Source organism: Ranitomeya variabilis, chromosome 1, assembly GCF_051348905.1.
Source record: "Ranitomeya variabilis isolate aRanVar5 chromosome 1, aRanVar5.hap1, whole genome shotgun sequence".
Lineage (NCBI taxonomy): Eukaryota > Metazoa > Chordata > Amphibia > Anura > Dendrobatidae > Ranitomeya > Ranitomeya variabilis.
Genome location: NC_135232.1, coordinates 586,132,345 through 586,152,014, shown reverse-complemented (window position 1 = coordinate 586,152,014; position 19,670 = coordinate 586,132,345). Strand labels below are relative to the sequence as shown.

At 44.6% G+C, this 19,670-nt stretch overlaps 1 protein-coding gene across 1 annotated transcript in view; it reads left to right on the top strand.

Moving 5' to 3' along the window:
• The first annotated feature begins 15,127 nt into the window (after positions 1-15,127).
• The window catches only part of LOC143769333 (cathepsin K-like), a 71,130-nt gene continuing 66,587 nt past the window's right edge, over positions 15,128-19,670 (top strand). The window contains exon 1 of the mRNA XM_077257821.1: positions 15,128-15,249. The gene's annotated coding sequence lies outside the window, so the exon portion shown is untranslated. The remainder of the gene's footprint in view (positions 15,250-19,670) is intronic.

Sequence of the window (19,670 nt, the reverse complement as noted above, 5' to 3'; positions counted from 1 at the left end):
AAAATTAGGTGGGAGATTAATATTGACATTAGTGCTTGAGTGACAGTCCTGCGTGTGTGTCATCTCTGTGATTTGGTGTCACAGAAAACAGAGTGTGTAACATTGTGCCTGATTTTCCTTGTGGTCTCACCAACCTGTTAAGGGATATTGAAATCATACTGAAGTTATAGCTCACCGTGTAAGTTGTTTGACAGCAACAAATAAAGTTAGTTTGGTTACGATTTTTAAACAATGAGGAAGTCTGGTGCAAGAGGTCGTCGTGGGCGTTCATTGTCAGCTGGTAATGATGGTAGTGGTAGTGGAGCATCAGGTGGTCGTGGGGATAAAAATATTCCACCTAAGTCTGGAGCTGTGGAGCCAGTTTCGTCGTCAGGCTACACAAGGCCTCGAACGCTCTCTTTTCTGGGAGTAGGAAAACCGCTTTTAAAGGCTGAGCAGCAACAGCAAGTTTTGGCTTACATTGCAGACTCAGCCTCTAGCTCTTTTGCCTCCTCTTCCGAAACTGGTAAATGTAAAAGCAGCGCGTCGCTTGTGGATGTTCACGGTCAGGGACAAGTCGCTTCCTTGTCCTCCTCAGCAAAAACTACAACAAGAGAGAAGGATGCAGCAGGCGACACAACGGGTCACTCCATGGAGCTCTTTACACATACCGTCCCTGGCTTAGAAAGTGAAACATTTAACAGGCCATGCCCATTACAAGTAGATTCTGACATGGAGTGCACTGATGCACAGCCACAGCCAGAGTACTATGCTGCTCCTTTGACTCAGACCACCACATTGCCCTCTCAGGGTACAGATCCACAATCAGACCCTGATGAGACTATGTTGCCCCGCCACGAACGCTATACCACCGACCGACACAGTGACACAGACGAAGTTGCACACGAGCTCGAAGAGGAGGTAATAGATGACCCAGTTATTGACCCCGATTGGCAGCCATTGGGGGAACAGGGTGCAGGCGGCAGTAGTTCAGAAGCGGAGGTGGAGGAGGGGCCGCAGCAGGCATCAACATCGCAACAGGTTCCATCTGCCGGGCCCGTATCTGGCCCAAAACGCGTGTCAAAGCCAAAACCTGTTGGAGGACAGCGTGGCCATCCGGTTAAAGCTCAGTCTGCAATCCCTGAAAAGGGATCCGAGTCTAGGAAGAGTGCAGTCTGGCATTTTTTTAAACAACATCCAACTGATCAGCGCAAAGTCATCTGTCAAAAATGTTCAACTAGCTTAAGCAGAGGTCAGAATCTGAAAAGTCTAAATACTAGTTGCATGCATAGACACTTAACCACCATGCATTTTCAAGCCTGGACTAACTACCAAACGTCCCTTAAGGTTGTAGCACCCTCGGCCAATGAAGCTAGTCAGCAACGCAACATCCCTTCCGTCACTGTAAGGCCACCATTTTCCGCACCACCGGCAGTATCTGTGCAGGTTTCTTTGCCAGCCAAAAGCAGTCAGGGTCAGGGAATCACCAGTTTAGTAGGAGGAAATATTGCATCTAGGGCACCGGCGGAAACAATACCGTCTCCAACCGTCTCTCAGTCTGCCATGTACACCGGCACACCCGAAAGTTCCACGATCTCCTGCTCTCCAGTCCAGCTCACCCTACATGAGACTCTGGTTAGAAAAAGGAAGTACTTATCCTCGCATCCGCGTACACAGGGTTTTAACGCCCACATAGCTAGACTAATCTCGTTAGAGATGATGCCCTACCGTTTAGTTGAAAGCGAAGCTTTTAAAGCCCTGATGGAGTACGCTGAACCACGATACGAGCTACCTAGTCGACACTTTTTTTCCAGAAAAGCCATCCCAGCCCTGCACCAGCATGTTAAACAGCGCATCGTCCATGCACTTAGGCAATCTGTGAGTACAAAGGTGCACCTGACTACAGATGCATGGACCAGTAGGCATGGCCAGGGACGTTATGTGTCCATCACGGCACACTGGGTGAATGTGGTGGATGCAGGGTCCACAGGCGACATCAATTTAGGGACAGTTGTGCCTAGCCCACGGTCTAGGAAACAGTTGGCTGTAGGCGTTCGCACCCCCTCCTCCTCCTCCTCGTCCTCCTGCAGAAGCTACAGCTCTTCCACAGAACGCAGTCGGCCAACCACTCCATCGGCAGATGACACTGTTGCACACCAGTTGTCCCATTATGGGCCAGCTACTGCCAAGCGTCAGCAGGCTGTATTGGCTATGAAGTGTTTGGGCGACAACAGACACACCGCGGAAGTTCTGTCCGAGTTCTTGCAACAAGAAACGCAGTCGTGGCTGGGCACAGTAGATCTTGAGGCAGGCAAGGTAGTGAGTGATAACGGAAGGAATTTCATGGCTGCCATCTCCCTTTCCCAACTGAAACACATTCCTTGCCTGGCTCACACCTTAAACCTGGTGGTGCAGTGCTTATTGAAAACTTATCCTGGGTTCTCCGACCTGCTCCTCAAAGTGCGTGCACTTTGCTCACATATCCGACGTTCGCCTGTACACGCCAGCCGTATGCAGACCTATCAGCGGTCTTTGAACCTTCCCCAGCATCGCCTAATCATAGACGTTGCAACAAGGTGGAACTCAACACTGCACATGCTTCAGAGACTGTGCGAACAGAGGCGTGCTGTTATTTATTTGTGGGAGGATACACGGGCAGGCAGTAGGATGGCAGACATGGAGTTGTCAGGTGTGCAGTGGTCGAAGATACAAGACATGTGTCAAGTCCTTCAGTGTTTTGAGGAATGCACACGGCTGGTTAGTGCAGACAACGCCGTAATAAGCATGAGCATCCCCCTAATGCGTCTGCTGATGCAAAGTTTGACGCACATAAAGGAGCAGGCGTCTGCACCAGAGGAAGAGGGAAGCCTTGATGACAGTCAGCCATTGTCTGGTCAGGGCAGTGTACAGGACGAGGTAGCGGGCGAAGAGGAGGTGGAGGACGAGGAGGATGATGGGGATGAGTATATTTTTAATGCGGAAACTTTCACGGGGGCACAGGAAATTGGTTGCGTGTCACGGCCGGGTTCTGGTTTTTTGAGGGACACAAGTGACGTAGATTTGCCTGCAACTGCCCCTCAACCAATCACAACCGGAGATTTGACAACTGGAACTTTGGCCCACATGGCGGATTATGCCTTACGTATCCTAAAAAGGGACACACGCATTACGAAAATGATGAACGATGACGATTACTGGTTGGCCTGCCTCCTTGATCCACGCTATAAAGGCAAATTGCAAAATATTATGCCACATGAGAACTTGGAACTAATATTAGCAACCAAACAATCAACTCTTGTTGACCGTTTGCTTCAGGCATTCCCAGCACACAGCGCACGTGATCGTTCTCACACAAGCTCCAGGGGGCAGCAGACTAGGAGTGTTAGGGGTGCACACATCAGAAGTGGCGTTGGACAGAGGGGTTTTCTGACCAGGTTGTGGAGTGATTTTGCTATGACCGCAGACAGGACAGGTACTGCTGCATCAATTGAAAGTGACAGGAGACAACATTTGTCCAGTATGGTTACTAACTATTTTTCATCCCTTATCGATGTTCTCCCTCAACCGTCATTCCCATTTGATTACTGGGCCTCCAAATTAGACACCTGGCCAGAATTGGCAGAATATGCATTGCAGGAGCTTGCTTGCCCGGCAGCAAGTGTCCTATCAGAAAGAGTATTCAGTGCTGCAGGTTCAATATTAACCGAAAAAAGGACTCGTCTGGCTACCCAAAATGTTGACGATCTAACATTCATTAAAATGAACCACAACTGGATTTCGAAATCTTTTGCCCCACCTTGCCCGGCCGACACCTAGCTTTCCTATGAAAAGCTCTTGCCTGTGAATTACTTTTCTAATGTCTAATTTGCTGCAGCTGATTGTACAGCATACGACATGTTTACACCTCCCTAAATGGCAAAACTCCCCACACGGGGCCGTGGTATCGCGACTTGGCGCAAGCACCCGTGAGACTGCTGTTTGTCTGAAGAGGTGGGTGTGCTCGCTTTTGGTTGACGGCATTGCTACTGGGTCCCTCATAGTACAATGTAGTGTCTCTGGCGGTGGTGGTGCGCACCCAACGTCAGACACACCGTTGTAACATGAGGGGCCCTGGGGCGGTCCCGCCGGCCTCAAGAGAGTTCCCCCCTACCCCAGCTCAAAATGTGCTCTACCACGTGCAAAATTATGTCGCACAGCTCCACCAATCTTTAGTCTATTCGCTGACATCATTCAATGTCTGGCACTGACAATACAAATTTGTAGACATCTATGATGCAACTTAAAGTAGTCTGTGTCTGTGTCCTATATTGGCACCATTAAATAGTTACTGCCAAATTACTATGTCAGAAACTCAGTAGATGAGCCCACCCCTGTACCTAAGTATGCCACCTTTTTTTTTTGTTTTGGTTGTTTTGCGAGACATTAACATCTATTTATATTTTGGGAGTACTGGGACAGACACTCCTTGCACTACTCCTCCACTCACCACCAAGCTGCCTGTGTATCCATGTAACCGCTGTAAAACTGCCATGAGCCTATTGTTTGTTATTTTAGGCCTTTGATAGCCTGTCTGCGGTCCCTACTTTAAATACTCCTCCACTGACCACCAAGCTGCCTGCCCGTGTATCCATGTAACCGCTGTGAAACTGCCATGAGCCTATTGTTTGTTATGTTAGGCCTTTGATAGCCTGTCTGCGGTCCCTACTTTAAATACTCCTCCACTGACCACCAAGCTGCCTGCCCGTGTATCCATGTAACCGCTGTGAAACTGCCATGAGCCTATTGTTTGTTATGTTAGGCCTTTGATAGCCTGTCTGCGGTCCCTACTTTAAATACTCCTCCACTGACCAGACCACTGCTGCCCGTGTACCCCTGGAACCAATTATAAAGTGCCTACAGCCAGCCCATTTTCTTATGTTAGGCCTTTGAAGCCTGTCTGCGGTCCCTACTTTAAATACTCCTCCACTGACCAGACCACTGCTGCCCGTGTACCCCTGGAACCAATTATAAAGTGCCTACAGCCAGCCCATTTTCTTATGTTAGGCCTTTGAAGCCTGTCTGCGGTCCCTACTTTAAATACTCCTCCACTCACCACCACCACCAAGCTGCCTGCCCGTGTATCCATGTAACCGCTGTGAAACTGCCATGAGCCTATTGTTTGTTATTTTAGGCCTTTGATAGCCTGTCTGCGGTCCCTACTTTAAATACTCCTCCACTGACCACCAAGCTGCCTGCCCGTGTATCCATGTAACCGCTGTGAAACTGCCATGAGCCTATTGTTTGTTATGTTAGGCCTTTGATAGCCTGTCTGCGGTCCCTACTTTAAATACTCCTCCACTGACCAGACCACTGCTGCCCGTGTACCCCTGGAACCAATTATAAAGTGCCTACAGCCAGCCCATTTTCTTATGTTAGGCCTTTGAAGCCTGTCTGCGGTCCCTACTTTAAATACTCCTCCACTGACCAGACCACTGCTGCCCGTGTACCCCTGGAACCAATTATAAAGTGCCTACAGCCAGCCCATTTTCTTATGTTAGGCCTTTGAAGCCTGTCTGCGGTCCCTACTTTAAATACTCCTCCACTCACCACCACCAAGCTGCCTGCCCGTGTATCCATGTAACCGCTGTGAAACTGCCATGAGCCTATTGTTTGTTATTTTAGGCCTTTGATAGCCTGTCTGCGGTCCCTACTTTAAATACTCCTCCACTCACCACCAAGCTGCCTGTGTATCCATGTAACCGCTGTGAAACTGCCATGAGCCTATTGTTTGTTATGTTAGGCCTTTGATAGCCTGTCTGCGGTCCCTACTTTAAATACTCCTCCACTGACCAGACCACTGCTGCCCGTGTACCCCTGGAACCAATTATAAAGTGCCTACAGCCAGCCCATTTTCTTATGTTAGGCCTTTGAAGCCTGTCTGCGGTCCCTACTTTAAATACTCCTCCACTGACCAGACCACTGCTGCCCGTGTACCCCTGGAACCAATTATAAAGTGCCTACAGCCAGCCCATTTTCTTATGTTAGGCCTTTGAAGCCTGTCTGCGGTCCCTACTTTAAATACTCCTCCACTGACCAGACCACTGCTGCCCGTGTACCCCTGGAACCAATTATAAAGTGCCTACAGCCAGCCCATTTTCTTATGTTAGGCCTTTGAAGCCTGTCTGCGGTCCCTACTTTAAATACTCCTCCACTCACCACCACCAAGCTGCCTGCCCGTGTATCCATGTAACCGCTGTGAAACTGCCATGAGCCTATTGTTTGTTATTTTAGGCCTTTGATAGCCTGTCTGCGGCCCCTACTTGCAATACTCCTCCACTGACCACAATGCTGCCTGGAGTGCCTGCCTGTGTATCCATGTAACCGATGTAAAACTGCCATGACTGCCTACTGTTTGTTATTTTAGGCCTTTGATAGCCTGTCTGCAGCCCCTACTTGCAATACTCCTCCACTGACCACACCAATGCTGCCCGTGTACCCCTGGAACCTATTTAAAAGTTCATAGAGCCTAGTTATATATTTTATTTACTATTAATAAGGCCATGATGGACTACGCTGTACCACGCTACAAGCTAACCAGTCGACACTTCTTTTGCGAGAAAAGCCATCCCAACCCTCCACCAGCATGTAGAAGACCGCATTGTCCATGCACTCTGGCAATCTGTGAGTACAAAGGTGCACCTGACAACAGACGCATGGACCTGTAGGCATGGCCACGGAAGATTACGTGTCCATTACGGCGCAATGGGTTAATGTGGTGGATGCATGGTCCACAGGGGACAGCCTACTAAGTCTGTCTGCAGTCCCTAATTCAAATTGTCCTCCACTGTCTAAATCGGAACTTCCACCTTCTGGCTTTCGGCCTATAGTATCAGAAATTAAACTGCATTTGGCCTTCAACTTTGGTTAGGGCCTACTAACGGCTTCTGCCCCTCCCTGGTGTTGTCCTCAACTAAATAAAGCTGAGCTTCAACCTTCCGGCTCTCATTATGTGGTTTTAAAAAAAAAAATGGTGGTTAGGGCCTACTAACGGCTTCTGCCCCTCCCTGGTGTTGTCCTCAACTAAATAAAGCTGAGCTTCAACCTTCCGGCTCTCATTATGTGGTTTTAAAAAAAAAAATGGTGGTTAGGGCCTACTAACGGCTTCTGCCCCTCCCTGGTGTTGTCCTCAACTAAATAAAGCTGAGCTTCAACCTTCCGGCTCTCATTAAGTGGTTTTAAAACAAAAATGGTGGTTAGGGCCTACTAACGGCTTCTGCCCCTCCCTGGTGTTGTCCTCAACTAAATAAAGCTGAGCTTCAACCTTCCGGCTCTCATTATGTGGTTTTAAAAAAAAAAATGGTGGTTAGGGCCTACTAACGGCTTCTGCCCCTCCCTGGTGTTGTCCTCAACTAAATAAAGCTGAGCTTCAACCTTCCGGCTCTCATTAAGTGGTTTTAAAAAAAAAATGGTGGTTAGGGCCTACTAATGGCTTCTGCCCCTCCCTGGTGTTGTCCTCAACTAAATAAAGCTGAGCTTCAACCTTCCGGCTCTCATTATGTGGTTTTAAAAAAAAAAATGGTGGTTAGGGCCTACTAACGGCTTCTGCCCCTCCCTGGTGTTGTCCTCAACTAAATAAAGCTGAGCTTCAACCTTCCGGCTCTCATTAAGTGGTTTTAAAACAAAAATGGTGGTTAGGGCCTACTAACGGCTTCTGCCCCTCCCTGGTGTTGTCCTCAACTAAATAAAGCTGAGCTTCAACCTTCCGGCTCTCATTATGTGGTTTTAAAAAAAAAAATGGTGGTTAGGGCCTACTAACGGCTTCTGCCCCTCCCTGGTGTTGTCCTCAACTAAATAAAGCTGAGCTTCAACCTTCCGGCTCTCATTAAGTGGTTTTAAAACAAAAATGGTGGTTAGGGCCTACTAACGGCTTCTGCCCCTCCCTGGTGTTGTCCTCAACTAAATAAAGCTGAGCTTCAACCTTCCGGCTCTCATTAAGTGGTTTTAAAACAAAAATGGTGGTTAGGGCCTACTAACGGCTTCTGCCCCTCCCTGGTGTTGTCCTCAACTAAATAAAGCTGAGCTTCAACCTTCCGGCTCTCATTATGTGGTTTTAAAAAAAAAAATGGTGGTTAGGGCCTACTAACGGCTTCTGCCCCTCCCTGGTGTTGTCCTCAACTAAATAAAGCTGAGCTTCAACCTTCCGGCTCTCATTAAGTGGTTTTAAAACAAAAATGGTGGTTAGGGCCTACTAACGGCTTCTGCCCCTCCCTGGTGTTGTCCTCAACTAAATAAAGCTGAGCTTCAACCTTCCGGCTCTCATTATGTGGTTTTAAAAAAAAAAATGGTGGTTAGGGCCTACTAACGGCTTCTGCCCCTCCCTGGTGTTGTCCTCAACTAAATAAAGCTGAGCTTCAACCTTCCGGCTCTCATTAAGTGGTTTTAAAAAAAAAATGGTGGTTAGGGCCTACTAACGGCTTCTGCCCCTCCCTGGTGTTGTCCTCAACTAAATAAAGCTGAGCTTCAACCTTCCGGCTCTCATTATGTGGTTTTAAAAAAAAAAATGGTGGTTAGGGCCTACTAACGGCTTCTGCCCCTCCCTGGTGTTGTCCTCAACTAAATAAAGCTGAGCTTCAACCTTCCGGCTCTCATTAAGTGGTTTTAAAACAAAAATGGTGGTTAGGGCCTACTAACGGCTTCTGCCCCTCCCTGGTGTTGTCCTCAACTAAATAAAGCTGAGCTTCAACCTTCCGGCTCTCATTATGTGGTTTTAAAAAAAAAAATGGTGGTTAGGGCCTACTAACGGCTTCTGCCCCTCCCTGGTGTTGTCCTCAACTAAATAAAGCTGAGCTTCAACCTTCCGGCTCTCATTAAGTGGTTTTAAAACAAAAATGGTGGTTAGGGCCTACTAACGGCTTCTGCCCCTCCCTGGTGTTGTCCTCAACTAAATAAAGCTGAGCTTCAACCTTCCGGCTCTCATTAAGTGGTTTTAAAACAAAAATGGTGGTTAGGGCCTACTAACGGCTTCTGCCCCTCCCTGGTGTTGTCCTCAACTAAATAAAGCTGAGCTTCAACCTTCCGGCTCTCATTATGTGGTTTTAAAAAAAAAAATGGTGGTTAGGGCCTACTAACGGCTTCTGCCCCTCCCTGGTGTTGTCCTCAACTAAATAAAGCTGAGCTTCAACCTTCCGGCTCTCATTATGTGGTTTTAAAAAAAAAAATGGTGGTTAGGGCCTACTAACGGCTTCTGCCCCTCCCTGGTGTTGTCCTCAACTAAATAAAGCTGAGCTTCAACCTTCCGGCTCTCATTAAGTGGTTTTAAAAAAAAAATGGTGGTTAGGGCCTACTAACGGCTTCTGCCCCTCCCTGGTGTTGCCCTCAACTAAATAAAGCTGAGCTTCAACCTTCTGCTCCAAATTACCATTTTAAAAAATGCAATAGGCTTTTCCGGCCTACTAAAGGTGTCTGCCACTCCCTGGTGTTGTCCTCAACTGAACAAAGCTGAGCTTCCACATTCTGGCTTTCGCCCTATACTATCAGATATTAAACTGCATTTGGCCTACTAGTGTGGTTAGGCCCTTGAAACAGTGTCTGCTGCTCTTGGGTTTGCTACTCCACTGAACAAAGCAATGCCGCCTGTTTAGTCCTGTTACCAATTTTGAACTGCATGTAGCCTACTTTATTCTTTGGCCCTATATCTGTTTCCTCCTCATCCTGCCCATTGCCCAGCCACTGCTAAATGAGTCTGCTGGTACATTGACCTAGACCACTACATTCCCCTTGTACTCTACACAGCCAGAATCTGTCCCTGCTGAAAGTAAGGTTCCCCTTCCCGCATGTTATACCACCTTACACAGGGACAAAGAGGAAGGTGCAGATGAAAGTGCAGGTTCCTTCATCAGGTGGGGGGGCATACTCGTTGGCGACGTCACTGGCACAGGGCCCCTCAGAGTACGCAAAAGTGTCGCTGCTGGTGGGAGGCGCCCCCGCCATGCAAACACACCGCCGTACTTTGAGGGGCCCTGTGCCAGTGGCAATGCGAACGAGTGGGCCCCCCCCCTGCTTGCTCAGGATCACAGCACTTGCAACTTTTAAATACTTACCTTTCCCTGCAACACCGCCGTGACGTAGTCCGCATTTCCTGGGCCCACGAAAAACTTGAGCCGGCCCTACTCCCCCCACAACTTTTGCCAAATGACCCCCAATTCCCTATGCCCAACTATTATTATAAAGTTAATTAAGATTGACAAGCTTCAGAAACAAGAATGGATGTTTTTGGCATTAAAATGGGCACTGTAGGTGTTTTCCTGGCCTCCACTCACTGCCGACTATGCTTCCCCATTGACTTGCATTGGGTTTCGTGTTTCGGTCGATCCCCGACTTTTAGCGATAATCGGCCGACTGCACTCGACTCGACTCTGGACAAAATCGGGTTTCCCAAAACCCTACTCGATCTTAAAAAAATGAAAGTCGCTCAACCCTACCTATGACGCTCTCGGGGTCCAGACGTGTGACTGTGCAAAATTTTGTGGCTGTAGCTGCTACGGTTCAGATGCCAATCCCGGACATACATACATACATACATACATACACACACACACACATTCAGCTTTATATATTAGACTAGCTGTACTACCCGGCTTCGCCCGGGTTAATGACTGCTGTTAGCAAAATAGAATGTGTTAACAAAAATTTATTCTGCACACAAAAACCACAAAACAAATAGATAGAAATGTAATTATTAAAAGGCAAAAACTAAGCAAATAGAAGCATTTCACAACATATATTAGCTTTGTTATACTGAGAATGTCTTTGTTGCCTATATTAACCAATCAGAGCTCAGGTTAATTAACTGTAGCAAAATAGAAGCTGAGCTGTGATTGGTTGCTATTGGCAGCCTGATAAATCCCCAGCCAACAGGAAGCCCTCCCCCCTGGCAGTATATATTAGCTCACACATACACATAATAGACAGGTCATGTGACTGACAGCTGCCGTATTTCCTATATGGTACATTTGTTGCTCTTGTAGTTTGCTTATTAATCAGATTTTTATTTTTGAAGGACAATACCAGACTTGTGTGTGTTTTAGGGCGAGTTTTATGTGTCAAGTTGTGTGTGTTGAGTTGCGTGTGGCGACATGCATGTAGCGACTTTTGTGAGATGAGTTTTGTGTGGCGACATGCGTGTAGCAACATTTTGTGTGTTGAGTTGCATGTGACAGGTTAGTGTAGCAAGTTGTGTGCAGCAAGATTTGTGCATGGCGAGTTTTGCGCGTGGCGAGTTTTATGTGTGGTGCATTTTGAGTATGTGCAAGTTTTGTGTGAGGCAACTTTTGCATGTGGTGCAACTTTTGTACATGTGGCAATTTTTCTGTGTGTGCAAGTTTTGCATGAGGTGAGTTTTCCATGAGGTGAGTTTTGCACGTGTGGCGAGTTTTGCGTGAGCCTAGTTTTGCATATGGCGAGTTTTGCATGTAGCGAGTTTTGAGTGGTGACTTTTGTGTTTCGACTTTTATGTGGCGAGGTTGGTGTGTGTGTGTGGTGAAATGTGTGCTGAGGGTGGTATATGTGTTCAAGCACGTGGTAGTGTGTGGCGCATTTTGTGTTTGTGTTCATATCCCCGTGTGTGGTGAGTATCCCATGTCGGGGCCCCACCTTAGCAACTGTACGGTATATACTCTTTGTCGCCATCGCTCTCATTCTTTAAGTCCTCATTGTTCACATCTGGCAGCTGTCAATTTTCCTCCAACACTTTTCCCTTCACTTTTTCCCCATTATGTAGATAGGAGCAAAATTGTTTGGTGAATTGGAACGCGCGGGGTTAAAATTTCACCTCACAACATAGCCTATGACGCTCTCGGGGTCCAGACGTGTGACTGTGCAAAATTTTGTGGCTGTAGCTGCGACGGTACAGATGCCAATCCCGGACATACACACATACATACATACACACATTCAGCTTTATATATTAGATATACCTGTATGTAATCTCCTGTATATAGTATATACCTGTGTGTCATCTCACCTATATATAGTATATATCTGTGTGTCATCTCCTGTATATAGTATATACCTGTATGTCATCTCCTCCTATACATAGCATATACCTGTGTCATCTCCTCCTGTATATACTATATACCTGTAGGTAATCTGCTCCTGTATATAGTATATACCTGTGTGTCATCTCCTCCTGTATATAGTATATACCTGTATGTCATCTCCTCCTGTATGTAGTATGTACCTGTATGTCATCTCCTCCTCTATATAGTATATACCTGTGTGTCATCTCTCCTGTATATAGTATATATCTGTGTGTCATCTCCTCCTGTATATAGTATATACCTGTGTGTCATCTCCCCTGTAAATAGTATATACCTGTGTGTCATCTCCTGTATATAGTATATAGCTGTATGCCATCTCCTCCTGTATTAGCCCTCGTTCACACGTTATTTGGTCAGTATTTTTACCTCAGTATTTGTAAGCTAAAATGGCAGCCTGATAAATCCCCAGCCAACAGTAAGCCCACCCCCTGGCAGTATATATTAGCTCACACATACACATAATAGACTGGTCATGTGACTGACAGCTGCCGGATTCCTATATGGTACATTTGTTGCTCTTGTAGTTTGTCTGCTTATTAATCAGATTTTTATTTTTGAAGGATACCAGACTTGTGTGTGTTTTAGGGCGAGTTTCGTGTGTCAAGTTGTGTGTGTTGAGTTGCGTGTGGCGACATGCATGTAGGGACTTTTGTGAGATGAGTTTTGTGTGGCGACATGCGTGTAGCAACTTTTTGTGTGTCGAGTTGCATGTGACAGGTTAGTGTAGCAAGTTGTGTGCAGCAAGTTTTGCGCATGGCGAGTTTTGCGCGTGGCGAGTTTTATGTGTGGTGCCTTTTGAGTATGTGCAAGTTTTGTGTGAGGCAACTTTTGCATGTGTTGCAACTTTTGTGCATGTGGCAATTTTTCTGCGTGTGGCAATTTTTCTGCGTGTGCAAGTTTTGCGTGTGGCGAGTTTTGCACGTGTGGCGAGTTTTGCATGTGGAGAGTTTTGCGCGTGGCGAGTTTTGAGCGGCGACTTTTGTGTTTCTACTTTTATGTGGCGAGGTTGGTGTATGTGTGGTGAAATGTGCACTGAGGGTGGTATATGTGTTCGAGCACGTGGTAGTGTGTGGCGCATTTTGTGTGTGTGTTCATATCCCCGTGGTGGTGTGATTATCCCATGTTGGGGCCCCACCTTAGCAACTGTACAGTATATACTCTTTGGTGCCATCGCTGTCATTCTTTAAGTCCCCCTTGTTCACATCTGGCAGCTGTTAATTTGCCTCCAACACTTTTCCTTTCATTTTTTCCCCATTATGTAGATAGGGGCAAAATTGTTTGGTGACTTGGAAAGCGCGGGGTTAAAATTTCACCTCACAATATAGCTTTGACGCTCTCAGGGTCCAGACGTGTGACTGTGCAAAATTTTGTGCCTGTAGCTGCGACGCCTCCAACACTTTTCCTTTCACTTTTTCCCCATTATGTAGATAGGGGCAAAATTGTTTGGTGAATTGGAAAGCGCGGGGTTAAAATTTCACCTCACAACATAGCCTATGACGCTCTCGGGGTCCAGACGTGTGACTGTGCAAAATTTTGTGGCTGTAGCTGCTACGGTTCAGATGCCAATCCCGGACATACATACATACATACATACATACACACACACACACATTCAGCTTTATATATTAGATTGTAGCGCATATGAATCTGAGACTGATCAAAAAGCCGCAACGTGAAATCATCCTGTGACGATATGAGAAACTTTATGAATATCTTCCTCTTTGCATTAGAGGATGTGAATCCAAAAATACTGGAATGTGATCGATGGAAATTTCACACCGCATGACAGCACATTGGTTTCTTGCCTAAGGGTTTATCACATAACTTACGGTAAACCTAAAATAACATACATTTGCTTAGGAGGAAGTAATGTCACACTGAATGTATCAGTATAGTTTCTTTTCAAGAGTAGACAAAGATAATGAGACTTTATCACACAAGTGGTAATTTCTGTGACAATAGTGAGTTGACTCTTTATGCATTGGGGTAGTGTGTAAGTGCCCATCGCCAGTCCTGCACTCCAAAACTCTTGGTTATATTTCATGACCCAATATTTTTTACATGGCCATAGGGCGGGCGCTAAGATAAGAGACTGTTCGCACCTTATTTTTTTTCTCCATTATGTTTTGCATATACAACTGTGGTTTCATTAACACACCCACCCAGTCCCATGCTATTGTCATATGCTTAAAAGTTTCCTTTTGGTATACACCTGACCTTATGTGTCAATTTTTTTTATTTAACTGCACAAAAAAAGTGTAGTCTTCAGCAATTTCTTAAAGGAATACAATAAAAAGTTTTGAAAAAAAAAAGGGTAATCAAAGGGCAACACACAGGTGCATACTTCTATTGGAGTTATTGGGGAATAATCACAAATTATGCCTCTGATAAAAAGAAAACGCAAGTTGTAACCAAAGGCTATATAGTGCTGTCATATAGTCCTCAAATGTTGCGCAACATCTACATAATACCGCAATCTACTTCTAAATGGAAAACTCCCTACAAAAATAGGAAATTGACACTTTTTAATTAAATCTCTTATGTCCCAACATTTGACTGTTTTGTAACCTGGATCAACTTGGATATATTCTACCGCCTGCTGATTTCCAGTGCTTATATATAAGAGAAAAGAACACAGCAGCACATGTACATGAATCGGCCATGTGAAAACACAGACAAATATACATTTCTCAAAAATATTTTTTCATAAAAATTGTATAAAAAACTAAGAATCTCCATTTCATCTTTAACTGTAAGTTTATGAAAAAAAATTTTTGGAAAAAATATTTTTGAGAAATGTATATTTGTCTGTGTTTTCACATGGCCGATTCATGTACATGTGCTGCTGTGTTCTCTTCTTTTTTTTATCTGTGTGATGCAGTTTGCAGCTTGCACGTGTTCACATTGGGAGTGCTGATTGTTTTTTTTGTTTTTTTTTCTCTCTCTCTCTCTCTCTCAATGGGCAGGGGCAGAGTTTGGGAGTCTCTGAGCAGACTATAGACCCATGTACTGTAACTCTGCTTTTTGTATAAGTTTGCTCCTCTTCTTGACGTCTTTCCAGCTGCCCAGAATTCCCCGTCTGGACTTCCTGGAAGGGATCAGCCCACAACGCTCAGTATAACATTGCTGTGGCAGATGCAGGCTCAGTTACAGGGAGGCTGCAGGCAGAGGAGGACACCATTCTCACCCCCAGGTACTGACTGCTCTCTTCTATCTCTTCTCTTTGTATGGGTGCTAGCTGCCTGAGCTGTAATTCTCTCATACATCTCTTATAGCTTACGTTTCTGCAAACACTGAAAACAGGGATGAATTGACTCACTGGTGAACTATTGTAAAAAGTCACCATGGAGCAGTGGGGTAGCAAGGCGTGTACTTTGCACCCCAAAACCCATGACTTGCTACCATTCCCCAAGTCCCTTTCCTTTGCTTTTTTCAGAATTGTAACAAAACATAAAAAAAAAAAATATATGGATTTTTATATATATTTTTCACTGATTCTTTTATTAATTTTTGTGTGTTTTTCAGTAATTATTTTAATAGCTTCAACTCTAGTCTTAACCCTAACCCTAGCTCCAACCCTAGTGATAGATCCAACTCTAGTCTTAGCCCTAACCCTAGCTCCAACCCTAGTGATAGATCCAACTCTAGTCTTAGCCCTAACCCTAGCTCCAACCCTAGTGATAGATCCAACTCTAGTCTTAGCCCTAACCCTAGCTCCAACCCTAGTGATAGATCCAACTCTAGTCTTAACCCAAATCCTAGCTCCAACCCTAGTGATAGATCCAACTCTAGTCTTAGCCCTAACCCTAGCTCCAAGCCTAGTCATAGCTCCAACTCTAGTCTTAGTCCTAACCCTAGCACCAAGCCTAGTCATAGCTCCAACTCTAGTCTTAGTTCTAACTCTAGCTCCAAGGATAGTCATAGTTCCAATACTAGTCTTAGCCCTAACCCTAGCTCAAAGCCTAGTCATAGCTCCAACTCTAGTCTTAGCCTTAACTCTAGCTCCAAGCCTAGTCATAACTCCAACTCTAGTCTTAGCCTTAACCCTAGTTCAAAGCCTAGGCATAGCTCCAACACTAGTCTTAGCCCTAACCCTAGCTCCAAGCCTAGTCATAGCTCCAACTCTTGCCTTACCTTAGCTTTAACTCTAGTCTTGGCTCCAACTCTAGTCTTAGACCTAACCCTAGCTCCAACTTTAGTCTTAGCCACAACTCTTCCCTTAGCACTAAATGTAGCTCCAATGCTTGTCATAGCTGCAAACCTAGTCTTTGCCTCAACCTTAATACTAGCTCCAACCTTAATCATAGTTCAAACTCCAAAAACCGTAGTCTTAACCTAATTTCAAGCCCCCAACTCAACCTCAAACACTATCAAGAAGGGATAAATTCTGTACCCTCATGGTCTCCATCTTATGCAGTGCCACTGCTTTAGGACACCATAGCAAAACTTGGAACCTATATCTGGTCCACTTTACCTCTTTTGTATAATTTCCTTGTCTCCTATTGATCTGCATTTCATTTCCCATTATCCTTTCCATCATTTATTGTAATGACTGGACGTTTCTCACAGTGGCAAAACTAGTATCTCATGTTCCCCAGGGCAAAATCTCCATTAGGTCCCCAACGATCACTGGTAGGGAAAATAAATGGTCTTATATGGGACATAATGACCTTTGGGCCTCTTATACTCCAGGACCCATGTGGAGATACAACCTTTGTGCCTTTTATCTTTATCCCTGGTTTCCACAGCACCTACACTATCAACCTCCCCAGGGACAATTTGCTCACAATCTAATTTTTGTCCTGCAAACCAGATGCTACAATGGGTGTAATTTATGCAGGTGTGACCTAAAAGTGGCCTGCCATTTGGTTTGCAGATGATGGAAAGTACTGTATATTCAAGCCTAACACTGGGGTAATGCGGTAAGGACATGGTCCCAGAACCATCACTGTACACACCTGAACGGACTGATTCACCATTTATAAGAGAGGTTCTTATACAGCTCTAGCAAACTTAAGAGACCACCACATCAAAATCCTGTCATGGGCAGCCCAATCTCCAGACCTGAACTCCATTGAAAACCTCTGGAATGTAATCAAGAGGATGATGGATAGTCACCAGCCATCAAACAAAGAAGAACTGCTTAAATTTTTGCGCCAGAAGCAGTGTGAAAGACTGGTGGAAAGCATGCCAAGACGCATGAAAGCTGTGATTAAAAACCATGGTTATTCCACAAAATATTGAATTCTGAACTCTTCCTGAGATAAAACATTAGTATTGTTGTTTCTAAATGATTATGAACTTGTTTTCTTTGCATTATTTGAGGTCGCAAAGCACTGGGTTTTATTTTTTAAATTTTGACCATTTTTGTCAGAAAAAAAATACAAAAATTATTGCTTTGAAATTCGGAGACATGTTGTCAGAAGTTTATAGAATAAAAAACAATTCACAGTTTACTCAAAAATATACCTATAAAGAGAAAAATCAGACAAACTGAACATTTTCAGTGTTCTCTTAATTTTTGCCAGAGCTGAATAACTAGATTAGTCCCTGACAGCATGTGGTCATCTTTGTGTATTCTTCTATCCATTCTCTGGTAAATCTTTAGTGTTTGGATTTTTTATGGCTTTATAAGAAGTTGCTCTGTAAGAACATTGGTAGAAAGGGGATTTTGTGTCCAATTATTAATCTTGTTTTATATTCACTTCGCTGATTGGAAGCTTAACCCCTTAACCCCTGGAGGTATTTTCATTTTTGAGTTTTCGTTTTTTGCTCCCTTTCTTCCCAGAGACATAACCTTTTCTTTTTCGGTCAAAATGGCCTTATGAGGGCTTGTTTTTTTTGGGACAAGTTGTACTTTTGACCGATACCGTTGGTTTTAACATATCATGTACAGAAAAACAGGAAAAAAATTCCAAGTGCTGTGAAATTGCAAAAATAAGTGCAATCCAACAGTTGTTGTTTTTTTTTTACCATGTTCACTAAATGCTAAAACTGACCTGCCATTATGATTCTAAGTGGTGAAAAAAAAATCCAAAGTTTGTAAAAAAAAATAACAATTTTTAATGACACCATTTTGGTGCAGATACGTCCTTTTGATCGCTCGTTATTGCATTTTAATGCATTTTAATGCAATGTTGTGGCGACCAAAAAAACTTAATTCTGGCGTTTTGACTTTTTTCCTCATTACGCCGTTTAGCAATCGGGTTAATTTTTTTTTATATTGATCGGGTGATTCTGAACGCGGCGATACCAAATATGTGTATGTTGGTGTTTTTCTATTGTTTTATTTTGAATGGGGCGAAAGGAGAGTGATTTGAACTTTTATATTTTTTCAATTTTTTAAATATTTTTAAAAACTTTTTTTTTTACTTTTTGCACGCCTCAATAGAATCCATGGGAGACTAGAAGCTGCAGTTGTTGATCAGATCGCCTCTATGTAGCAGAATAGCTCACTTGCTGTGAGCGCCGAGAGGCGCTCATAGCAATCCGTCAGTGACATCCATAGAGGTCTCCAGGAGACCTCTGGTTGTCATGCCAACTCATCGGCAATCCACGGTCATGTGAAACAGGCACTGATGGGCGGGATTTCCGGCGTGCTTGCCGGAAGCGCGTATTAAATGTCGCTGTCACAGTTTAACAGCATTTAGCTAGTTAACAGCCGCAGGTTGATCGCGATTCCACCCGCGGCTGTTAGAGGCACGTGTCAGCTGTTCAAAACAGCTGACATGTGCCGGAAAAGATGTGGGCTCAGAGCCAGAGCTCACATCAAATGGAAGGAGTCCTACATTGGCGTACCATTACACCCAATATCTGAAAGGGGTTAAATGATTTATTCATAAGAAAACCAGAAATACAAGAGTTGAAAATTGTTTGTTTTTTAAAAAAAATAAAATATTTCCAGCTTGTAACACCAGTTTGAATAAATATATTGCAGAATTCGTGTACATACATGACATTACTGATCCAGAGTTACGTCCTGTATTATACCCCAGAGCTGCACTCACTATTCTGCTGGTACAGTCACTGTGTACATACAATAAATTACTGGTCCTGTACTGATCCTGAGTTACATCCTGTATTATACCCCAGAGCTGCACTCTCTATTCTGCTGGTGCAGTCACTGTGTACATACATTACTGATCCTGTACTGATCCTGAGTTACATCCTGTATTGTACTCCAGAGCTGCATTCACTATTTTGCTGGTGCAGTCACTGTGTACATGCATTACATTACAGATCCTGTACTGATCCTGAGTTACATCCTGTATTATACCCCAGAGCTGCACTCTCTATTCTGCTGGTGCAGTCACTGTGTACATACATTACTGATCCTGTACTGATCCTGAGTTACATCCTGTATTGTACTCCAGAGCTGCATTCACTATTTTGCTGGTGCAGTCACTGTGTACATACATTACATTACAGATCCTGTACTGATCCTGAGTCACATCCTGTATTGTACTCCAGAGCTGCACTCACTATTCTGCTGGTGCAGTCACTGTGTACATACATTACATTACAGATCCTGTACTGATCCTGAGTTACATCCTGTATTGTACTCCAGAGCTGCATTCACTATTCTGCCTGTGGAGTCACTGTGTACATACATTA